Raw genomic sequence first — 11207 nt, forward strand, 5'->3', positions numbered from 1 at the left:
CCTCTAAAGCACAGGCCTGAATGGTTTTTAAGCTGTTAATCAAATCTGAAGTTATATTCAAACGAAGAAATTTCACATTTTCACTTGACTTTTTACGACTTAGCGCATCTGCAACCACATTTGCCTTACCCGGATGGTATTTAATTTCACAATCGTAATCTTTGATCAACTCTTGCCATCGTCTCTGACGCATATTCAATTCTTTCTGTGAGAAGATATACTGCAAACTCTTGTGATCTGTACATATAACACAATGAGTTCCATACAAATAATGTCTCCACAGTTTCAAAGCAAACACTACTGCAGCCATTTCAAGATCATGCACTGGATAATTCTTCTCATGAACTTTCAACTGTCGCGAGGCGTAGGCGATTACTTTATCTCTCTGCATTAAGACACAACCCAACCCAGCATAGGATGCATCACAGTATACCATGAAGTCGTCTGAACCTTCTGGTAAAGCTAACACTGGTGCCTGACACAGTAGCTGTTTCAATATCTGAAAAGCCTTTTCCTGTTCATCAGTCCATCGAAAGGCTACATCTTTACGAGTCAACTTAGTCAATGGACCCTCTATTTTAGAGAAATCTTTGATAAACCTGCGATAATAACCAGCCAATCCCAGAAAACTCTTAATCTCAGTCGGAGTCCTCGGAGAATTCCAATTCATTACCGCTTCTATCTTTGTCGGATCAACTTTTATACCCTCGGTACAAATCACATGACCCAAAAACTGCACTTCACGTAACCAAAATTCACACTTTGAAAATTTTGCAAATAGTTGCTCACGTTTTAACAAGTTCAAAACCAACCTCAGATGTTCAGCATGTTCACTCTCTGTTTTCGAATACACCAATATGTCATCAATAAACACAATCACAAACTTATCTAAGAATGGACGACACACTCTATTCATTAGATCCATGAAGACTGCTGGCGCATTCGTCAACCCAAAAGGCATGACAAGAAATTCATAATGACCATACCTTGTTCTGAACGCTGTTTTCGGTATATCTGATTCAGCAACACGAACCTGATGATATCCGGATCGTAAGTCTATCTTAGAAAAAAATGAAGCACCCTGTAACTGATCGAACAAATCATCTATTCGAGGTAACGGATATTTATTCTTCACAGTTCTTTTGTTCAATTCACGATAATCAATACACATACGCATTGACCCATCTTTCTTTTTAACAAACAATACCGGAGCACCCCACGGTGAAGAACTCGGTCGGATAAACCCACGATCTAATAGTTCTTGAATCTGTGACATCATTTCACGGATTTCAGACGGCGCTAATCGGTATGGAGCTTTTGCAACTGGAGTTGTTCCAGGAACCAATTCAATCTTATATTCAACTTCCCTTACCGGCGGCAGACCTGGTAACTCATCTGGGAACACATCGGGAAATTCTGATACTATCGGAATATCGGCCACTGTTTTCTTTTCTTTCTTCGCATCAATCACATATGCAAGAAATGATTCACAACCCTTTGCCATCAACTTTTTCGCTTTCATCATGGTTATCAACAGAAAATTATACCCTCCCCGCTCCCCTCGGGCCACAACACGGGTTCCATCGGTCGAACGAAAGGTAATCATTTTCCTATCACACTTAATATTAGCCCTAAGCGAGCTTAACCAATCCATTCCTAATACTACATCAAAGCTAGGAATAGGTAACACTAAACAAGTCACCGGGAAAGACTTCCCTTCAATCTCTATACAAACCCCAGACACATATGTTGTGACTGGTGTGATCTTACCATCGGCTACTTCTACACTAACCGGCTTGGGTAACACATTAGCTGGTAAATTCAACTTAGCATAGAAATCTAGGGACATAAAACACCTATTGGCACCACAATCAAACAATACACGAGCAGGTATTGAGTTGATTAGAAACATACCGGTGATCACTTCATCGGTTGCCACAGCATTCTCAACTGACATCTGAAATGCTCTAGCCTCTGCTGTTGGAGGGTTCTTCCTCTTCTGCCCACTCGAGGCAGTTGACCCTACGGCTGATGCTGAACGCGCCCCTGACCCTGCCCCGGAACTACCACTCTTCGATGGACAACTAACTGCACGATGCCCTGGTTTATGACAACTCCAACACACACTATTCAGATACGGACATGCTGAAGACTCATGCCCAACAACACCACACTTTAAGCATCTTCTTGTAGCCTCAGAACACTGACCACTGTGAGAAGATCGACACGTGTGACACCAATTCCCTTTACCTGATCCAGACCCAGAACTACTCTGACCACTTTTACCCTTCGATTTAAACCCACTAGACTTCTTGAATTTAGATCCTGATTGACCAGATACTTGCCCACCTTGTTGTAGCACATTACCAAACATTCTGTTTCTGACAGCCTGAACATCACTTTCTACCATCTTAGCCATCACAACTGCTTGAGACAACGACGTAGCCGTTCTAACAAAAGTTCGGTACTCTGGCAAAATGATATTAACAAAATGTTGTATACGAGACGCTTCGTCTGGCACCCACTGTTGTACAAACCTTAGTTTATCCATATACTTCTCTACTACCTCATCGATCGTCATTTGAGGTGTCATCTTCATTTCAAGAAACTCAGTCTTGATTCGGTTCATATCAAATGGATTACAATATTGTTCACACACCTTCCCATGAAACTGCTCCCATGTGATCATACTCACTTGCTCTTTTGGTATACTAGAAATCAAAGAATCCCACCAAATCATAGCCCTACCTTTCAACAGTCTACTAGCATATGTTACCTTCAGCTCGGGTTCACACTGACACGCTTCAAATACCCTTTCAACTTCTCGCAACAAATTGAGAGTTACAGTCGAATCAGTACTTCCAGAGAACTCAGAGGGTTTGCAATCACGGAAGTTCTTATAAGTACACTTTTTGGGTGGTTGCATGTAAGGTTGTTGGAACATTTGCATTTGGTATGGATTCATCATCATGGGATTTTGGTAAGTAAAAGTGTTTTGCGGTGGCATATAATATTGGTTAGGTATTTGATTCTGAAACTGGTTCTGGTGCACATTAGGTATCGTTTGGGATTGCGCGGTTGGGAATCCAGGTGGTGTATCATCATTTCCAGAATGCCTTACCAATTCAAGCTCATTAATTTTGTCCTCAGCCTCTTTTAGCTTACTTTCTAATTGAAGGATGTAACTACTCTGATCATCATCAGACTCAACACCCTCTTCTGGTGCTCTGAATGTTTCGGGGTTAGATGGGCCAGTTGCGTTTCTATCAGCCATACCTGTGCTACAAAACAGCTTACACAAAAGCTCAGTGGATAACAGTTAGTTCAATCACAACTAACACACGTATATCCTATTTTCACTTAGCCCCCACTCCCACAGACATGTTTGACTTGCCTCAGGGTTTGGGAACAAAGTACGCTCACGTATTTGCTGCCAAACCATGCTCTGATACCAACTTGTAACACCGGCCAATTTTTTTTTTTTTTTTTTTACACACAGCGGAAGACTTTATTAACAAACACACTATAAGTCGCGTCATTACATTAATCTGAATAATTAAGTTTAAGTTTACACAACGGTGTTACGTTATTACAAAACATTATTTATACAAAAGTTCACATCAGAGTTGGGTTGTCAAACATGTCTTCTGCATCCATACCCATCCCGACTAGCAGTACCTAAACCTGCAAAGGGGAAAACATGTGGGGGATTAGCGCACCGCTAAGTGAGTGGAATCTATCTAACAGATATAATTTAAGCCACACACAAGCTATATACATCAACAATACCTGCTAATTACCAACTAGCATACAATAAGACAATACGAGGATCGGCGGCTTGTACGAGCACACGACTCCCAGCTGATCGGTCCTGAGTCTACCGATAGTCCCTGCTACTCAATTAACAGTATAGTTATCCAGATGCAGGGGATGCATCATTCACACTATACTCCACAATTAGTAGCCTATGGACCCAACCTCCCCTAGGCACGGTTGACCTCATACGGACTCTAACCTCTCCCAGGCACGGTCTCGAGTCCCCAGTCTCCCTAGGCCCGACTGGTGCCATTCACACAGTGTACACATAATTCACATACAACATCAGGCAAACGGTATTATTCTATCATGGCGATTCCTACACTATGCATGGTAAAAGAGTCAACCACAGTAGCATGATATGCTACTTAAACTCTATCCGTAGATAGACCCACTCACCAATTACCAGCAACTGCTCAGTTATTATTTCTGAGCTTCCTCCTTGTCCTTTTCTCCTGAGAACAGCAAAAACCAAGTTAGAATAGTGTTCCCATCAAGATTAGACACACTGACAGCGAATTATAGCAAATTTGTAAAAAAATGCGTCCGCTAAAATTTTCATGCTTAACACTAAAATTTACATCCTGAAAATCTTAAAAATACACGGACAGCATAACGGCTATAAATCAACACTTAGTAAAATTTTCACTGTCTAAAACCATCGGTCGATGGTCTCCCCCAATCGGTCGATCGTCAAAATTACATCCGCTGGTCAGAAATCATACACCATCGGTCGATGGTCTCGTCCATCGGCCGATCGTCCTCACCATCGGTCGATGGTCAACGACCATCGGCCGAAGGTAGTTCATCAGCTGCAACAGCAGCAAAGTGACGGGTTTCAACCCAAAATCACCAAATCTCAACTTTGGACACGTTTTTGACCTCAAAACTGGTTACATCTTTTACACTAAACATTTAGAAACATAAACCCACAACTTTTATGAACAAACAACAACAAATTGAACCAATTTGGACATCAAAACCCACTTTCATAAAACTTGACTAAAACACCCATTTTGACACTGATTTGATCACGAAATCAGATAAACTTTACCTTGTTAGAATCACAACAACATAAGGAACGATTTGACACCAAAATCAAGCTTTAATTCGAGATCAAATGATTTAGGGTTGTTTGAAGGAGGTGAAGTTAGGTGAGAGTGAGTGAGAGGAAGGTTCAGGAGCAATTGAGAGGAAATTAGCTGGTCTCACACTTAATTTGGGGTTAAAACCTCATACCCCACAACACACGGGTATTTACCAGTTATCTGATATCTTTCGCACAAGATTAGGTAACCCAAACGAGGTCCAAATAAAATAAACAAACCTGTTCTGGGACCCTTGTCACAAACTGGTCACAACACAATTATATTAAAATACTAATAAAATAATTAAAATAAAAAGCACTTAAGACTAAGCACAAACCCTAAAGGCAAAAATAGACAACTTACAACTAGCCCGGGTTTCAGTCTGTTACAGTGCTAGAGGTATACATCTATCACACAATATCAAACATGTAAAGAGATTAATATATCACATAATATATACATGTTAATAATATATAGTTTCTAACAAAAATGTTAAGCAATCATTTTTAAAGAAAACACGGTCGAAGTCCAGACTCACTAATGCATCCTAACAAACTCGATAAGACACACTAATGCAAATTTTCTGGTTCTCTAAGACCAACGCTCGGATACCAACTGAAATGTCCCGTTCTTATTGATTAAAAACGTTCCATATTAATTGATTTCGTTGCGAGGTTTTGACCTCTATATGAGACGTTTTTCAAAGACTGCATTCATTTTTAAAACAAACCATAACCTTTATTTCATAAATAATGGTTTAAAAAGCTTTACGTAGATTATCAAATAATGATAATCTAAAATATCCTGTTTACACACGACCATTACATAATGGTTTACAATACAAATATGTTACATCGAAATCAGTTTCTTGAATGCAGTTTTTACACAATATCATACAAACATGGACTCCAAATCTTGTCCTTATTTTAGTATGCAACAGCGGAAGCTCTTAGTATTCACCTGAGAATAAACATGCTTTAAACATCAACAAAAAATGTTGGTGAGTTATAGGTTTAACCTATATATATCAAATCGTAACAATAGACCACAAGATTTCATATTTCAATACACATCCCATACATAGAGATAAAAATCATTCATATGGTGAACACCTGGTAACCGACATTAACAAGATGCATATATAAGAATATCCCCATCATTCCGGGACACCCTTCGGATATGATATAAATTTCGAATTACTAAAGCATCCGGTACTTTGGATGGGGTTTGTTAGGCCCAATAGATCTATCTTTAGGATTCGCGTCAATTAGGGTGTCTGTTCCCTAATTCTTAGATTACCAGACTTAATAAAAAGGGGCATATTCGATTTCGATAATTCAACCATAGAATGTAGTTTCACGTACTTGTGTCTATTTTGTAAATCATTTATAAAACCTGCATGTATTCTCATCCCAAAAATATTAGATTTTAAAAGTGGGACTATAACTCACTTTCACAGATTTTTACTTCGTCAGGAAGTAAGACTTGGCCACTGGTTGATTCACGAACCTATAACAATATATACATATATATCAAAGTATGTTCAAAATATATTTACAACACTTTTAATATATTTTGATGTTTTAAGTTTATTAAGTCAGCTGTCCTCGTTAGTAACCTACAACTAGTTGTCCACAGTTAGATGTACAGAAATAAATCGATAAATATTATCTTGAATCAATCCACGACCCAGTGTATACGTATCTCAGTATTGATCACAACTCAAACTATATATATTTTGGAATCAACCTCAACCCTGTATAGCTAACTCCAACATTCACATATAGAGTGTCTATGGTTGTTCCGAAATATATATAGATGTGTCGACATGATAGGTCGAAACATTGTATACGTGTCTATGGTATCTCAAGATTACATAATATACAATACAAGTTGATTAAGTTATGGTTGGAATAGATTTGTTACCAATTTTCACGTAGCTAAAATGAGAAAAATTATCCAATCTTGTTTTACCCATAACTTCTTCATTTTAAATCCGTTTTGAGTGAATCAAATTGCTATGGTTTCATATTGAACTCTATTTTATGAATCTATACAGAAAAAGTATAGGTTTATAGTCGGAAAAATAAGTTACAAGTCGTTTTTGTAAAGGTAGTCATTTCAGTCGAAAGAACGACGTCTAGATGACCATTTTAGAAAACATACTTCCACTTTGAGTTTAACCATAATTTTTGGATATAGTTTCATGTTCATAATAAAAATTATTTTCCCATAATAACAAATTTTAAATCAAAGTTTATCATAGTTTTTAATTAACTAACCCAAAACAGCCCGCGGTGTTACTACGACGGCGTAAATCCGGTTTTACGGTGTTTTTCGTGTTTCCAGATTTTAAATCATTAAGTTAGCATATCATATAGATATAGAAGATGTGTTTAGTTGATTTTAAAAGTCAAGTTAGAAGGATTAACTTTTATTTGCGAACAAGTTTAGAATTAACTAAACTATGTTCTAGTGATTACAAGTTTAAACCTTCGAATAAGATAGCTTTATATGTATGAATCGAATGATGTTATGAACATCATTACTACCTCAAGTTCCTTGGATAAACCTACTGGAAATGAGAAAAATAGATCTAGCTTCAAAGGATCCTTGGATGGCTTGAAAGTTCTTGAAGCAGAATCATGACACGAAAACAATTTCAAGTAAGATTTCCACTCGAAATAAGATTGTTATAGTTATAGAAATTGAATTAAAGTTTGAATATGATTATTACCTTGTATTAGAAAGATAACCTACTGTAAGTAACAAAGGTTTCTTGATCTTGGATGATTACTTGGAATGGATTTAGAAAACTTGGAAGTAAACTTGCAATCTTGGAAGTATTCTTGATTTTATGAAACTAGAACTTTTGGAATTTATGAAGAACACTTAGAACTTGAAGATAGAACTTGAGAGAGATCAATTAGATGAAGAAAATTGAAGAATGAAAGTGTTTGTAGATGTTTTTGGTCGTTGGTGCATGGGTTAGATATAAAGGATATGTAATTTTGTTTTCATGTAAATAAGTCATGAATGATTACTCATATTTTTGTAATTTTATAAGATATTTTATGCTAGTTTCCAAATGATGGTTTCCACATGTGTTAGATGACTCGCATGGGCTGCTAAGAGCTGATCATTGTAGTGTATATACCAATAGTACATACATCTAAAAGCTGTGTATTGTACGAGTACGAATACAGGTGCATACGAGTAGAATTGTTGATGAAACTGAACGAGGATGTAATTGTAAGCATTTTTGTTAAGTAGAAGTATTTTGATAAGTGTCTTGAAGTCTTTCAAAAGTGTATGAATACATATTAAAACACTATATGTATATACATTTTAACTGAGTCGTTAAGTCATCGTTAGTCGTTACATGTAAATGTTGTTTTGAAACCTTTAGGTTAACGATCTTGTTGAATGTTGTTAACCCATTGTTTATTATAACAAATGAGATGTTAAATTGTTATATTATCATGATATTATGATATATAATATATCTTAGTATGATATATATACAGTTAAATGTCGTTACAACGATAATCGTTACATATATGTCTCGTTTCGAAATCATTAAGTTAGTAGTCTTATTTTTACATATGTATTTCATTGTTAATACACTTAATAATATATTTACTTATCATTTAACATAATTAACCAAGTGTATCAATATCTTAATATGATTCATATGTACCTAGTAAGACGTTGTTATAACGATAATCGTTATATATATCGTTTTCGAGTTTCTTAAATTAATAGTCTCATTTTTATGTATATAACTCGTTGTTAAAATACCTAATGAGATACATACTTATAATAAAATCATGTTAACTATATATATAACCATATATATGTCATCGTATAGTTTTTACAAGTTTTAACGTTCGTGAATCACCGGTCAACTTGGGTGGTCAATTGACTATATGAAACCTATTTCAATTAATCAATTCTTAACAAGTTTGATTGCTTAACATGTTGGAAACACTTAATCATGTAAATAACAATTTCATTTAATATATATATAAACATGGAAAAGTTCGGGTCACTACAAATATCAACGCAGTATTAGAAGTACTTGTAAGAACGTTGTGTTAAGAGATGTTTATTGTATAAAATTTCCTTTCATATTGATATAAAGATGTTGTGCTAAGAGCACGTTTATGGTGTAACTTTTTAAATAATAAAGGCAATCTTTAGCATAACACTATTGCGTGATTCTTTTATGATAACTTTGCGTATAAAGGCATAGTAATAATTAATAGCGATGGAAAAGCCCGCTATGTTGGAATGAATAAATATAAATAAGTGTTTGTGAAATGATGGGAACTTATATATATATATATATATATATATATATATATATATATATATATATATATATATATATATATATATATATATATATATATATATATGTGTGTATATATATATATATGTATATATATATGTATATATGTATATATGTATATATGTATATATATATATATATATATGTATATATATATATATATATATATATATATATACATACATATATTAAATTCATAAGTTGTGAATTTGTCCAACTTAGATGCTCCGCAGTAACACATTTGGCGTATTATAAACGCAGTAATTTACCCAAGGATCATTTCGGCGGACTTGGAAGATTCGTAAGGTATATTGATTATACAATTAAAATATTGTTTCACGAAAGTAAATATTTATTATGTGCACAATAATAAATGATTAAAATTGCAAAGTACAAGTCTAGCGATTACGAATATAAATTGAAACAAAGCGCTATATAAATAAAACAGTTGCAACTGAGATATACAAAAGAGAATATTTATTGAATAATTCGCAAAAGAATTGCGTCAAAATGTTCGCACAAAGTTACAAGAATAGATGCGTATATACGCGCAGTTAATAATAAAAGAACTGCAAAAAATTTACAACTTCAATTTTATGAAGTCTTCTACGGTTATGTCTTCTCTGCGGCTAATTTCCAATAGCGTGGGGATATCAATCTTTTCAATTTCTGTTGCGCATTGATTATATGCTTCACGAGCATCTTCAAGTGGGCATACTTCTTTTTGCACCGCTTCAGGCAATGGCGTAGTAAGATTGGTAATCTTCAGCAGAAGTTCTAAGAACTCACATCGCGTAACAATATTTGAGGCCTATAAATAATTGCAAAATTTTTCGGTAACAGGCGCCGAATCCATAATTTTTTGGCTTAATTCAGGTAAATGCTTGACTAGCTTGCTGAATTGTTCTTCTGCGCGCTCAGTCTCTTCAGTTAGCTGAGGAATTGCGGCAGAAAGTTGAGCATTGGCTTCTTGCGTTTCTTTTAAAGTAGTTTGCGTCTTTTCAAGGTCCCAAGTTAGCTGCAGCTTATCTTGCTCAAGTTGGTGAATTTTTGACCGCAATATATCATTAGACGCTTTTTCAGCGCCAAGTGCTGCTATAGTAGCTTCGCGGCATCTAACGCCATCAACCAAAGAACAGACGGAATTAAAGTAGTTTTGTATGCTTGCGTTTTCCGCAGCAAGATTGCTGAGTTTTCTATACTCGTTGTGCACATCCTGTGGTATAGCATCTTGCAAGTGTTTAAGTTGATCTACAGCCGCATCATCACTAACATTCAGACTTGCCATAAAATTATCAATATGAATTGATTTGACAGGATTATATTGTGATGAGAAGATGTTTTGAAATTGAGGATCACTAAACTCCTCAAAAGGAAGTTCATGACTAATGAATGGTTCCTCCTCCGTTTCTTCTGTATCCGCTGTTAGATCAACAGGATCTGCTACAATATAAAAGATATAAAATTTAATTGGTGCAAAACTAAATGGTAAGTATAATAGCGTGTAATTAGGGCAAAAAATATTACATACTTTTGTCTTCGCCCTTCCCAGACACTTCCTCTGCAATAGGAGTAATGCGTGGAAGTTTACGCCTACTTTCTTGCACAGAAAGAGCACTTGTGCTGCTACTTTTCCGTTTACCTTCTGGAATGGTTAGCAAATTCAGAATTGGCTCCTCAATAGCTGCGGTAGAGCTACTACCTTCTTTAGAATGAAAAACCGCTTTGCAACGCGACGCATCTTCTAGTACCATTAAATCAGAGAGATAGATCTCTGAAAGAAATAGAAAGTGTTAATATGTAATATGCAAAAATGCATAAGTTTTGTGCGAAAAATAACGCTGCAATAAATACCTCTATTCGTTGAATCATGAAGAGAGACATTGTAATTATTCCACGACCAATACACTGAAACTCACCCCAAATATAGTGGAATATGGCTATATTGG

The sequence above is a fragment of the Rutidosis leptorrhynchoides genome, chromosome 8 (genome assembly GCF_046630445.1).
Source record: "Rutidosis leptorrhynchoides isolate AG116_Rl617_1_P2 chromosome 8, CSIRO_AGI_Rlap_v1, whole genome shotgun sequence".
NCBI lineage: Eukaryota > Viridiplantae > Streptophyta > Magnoliopsida > Asterales > Asteraceae > Rutidosis > Rutidosis leptorrhynchoides.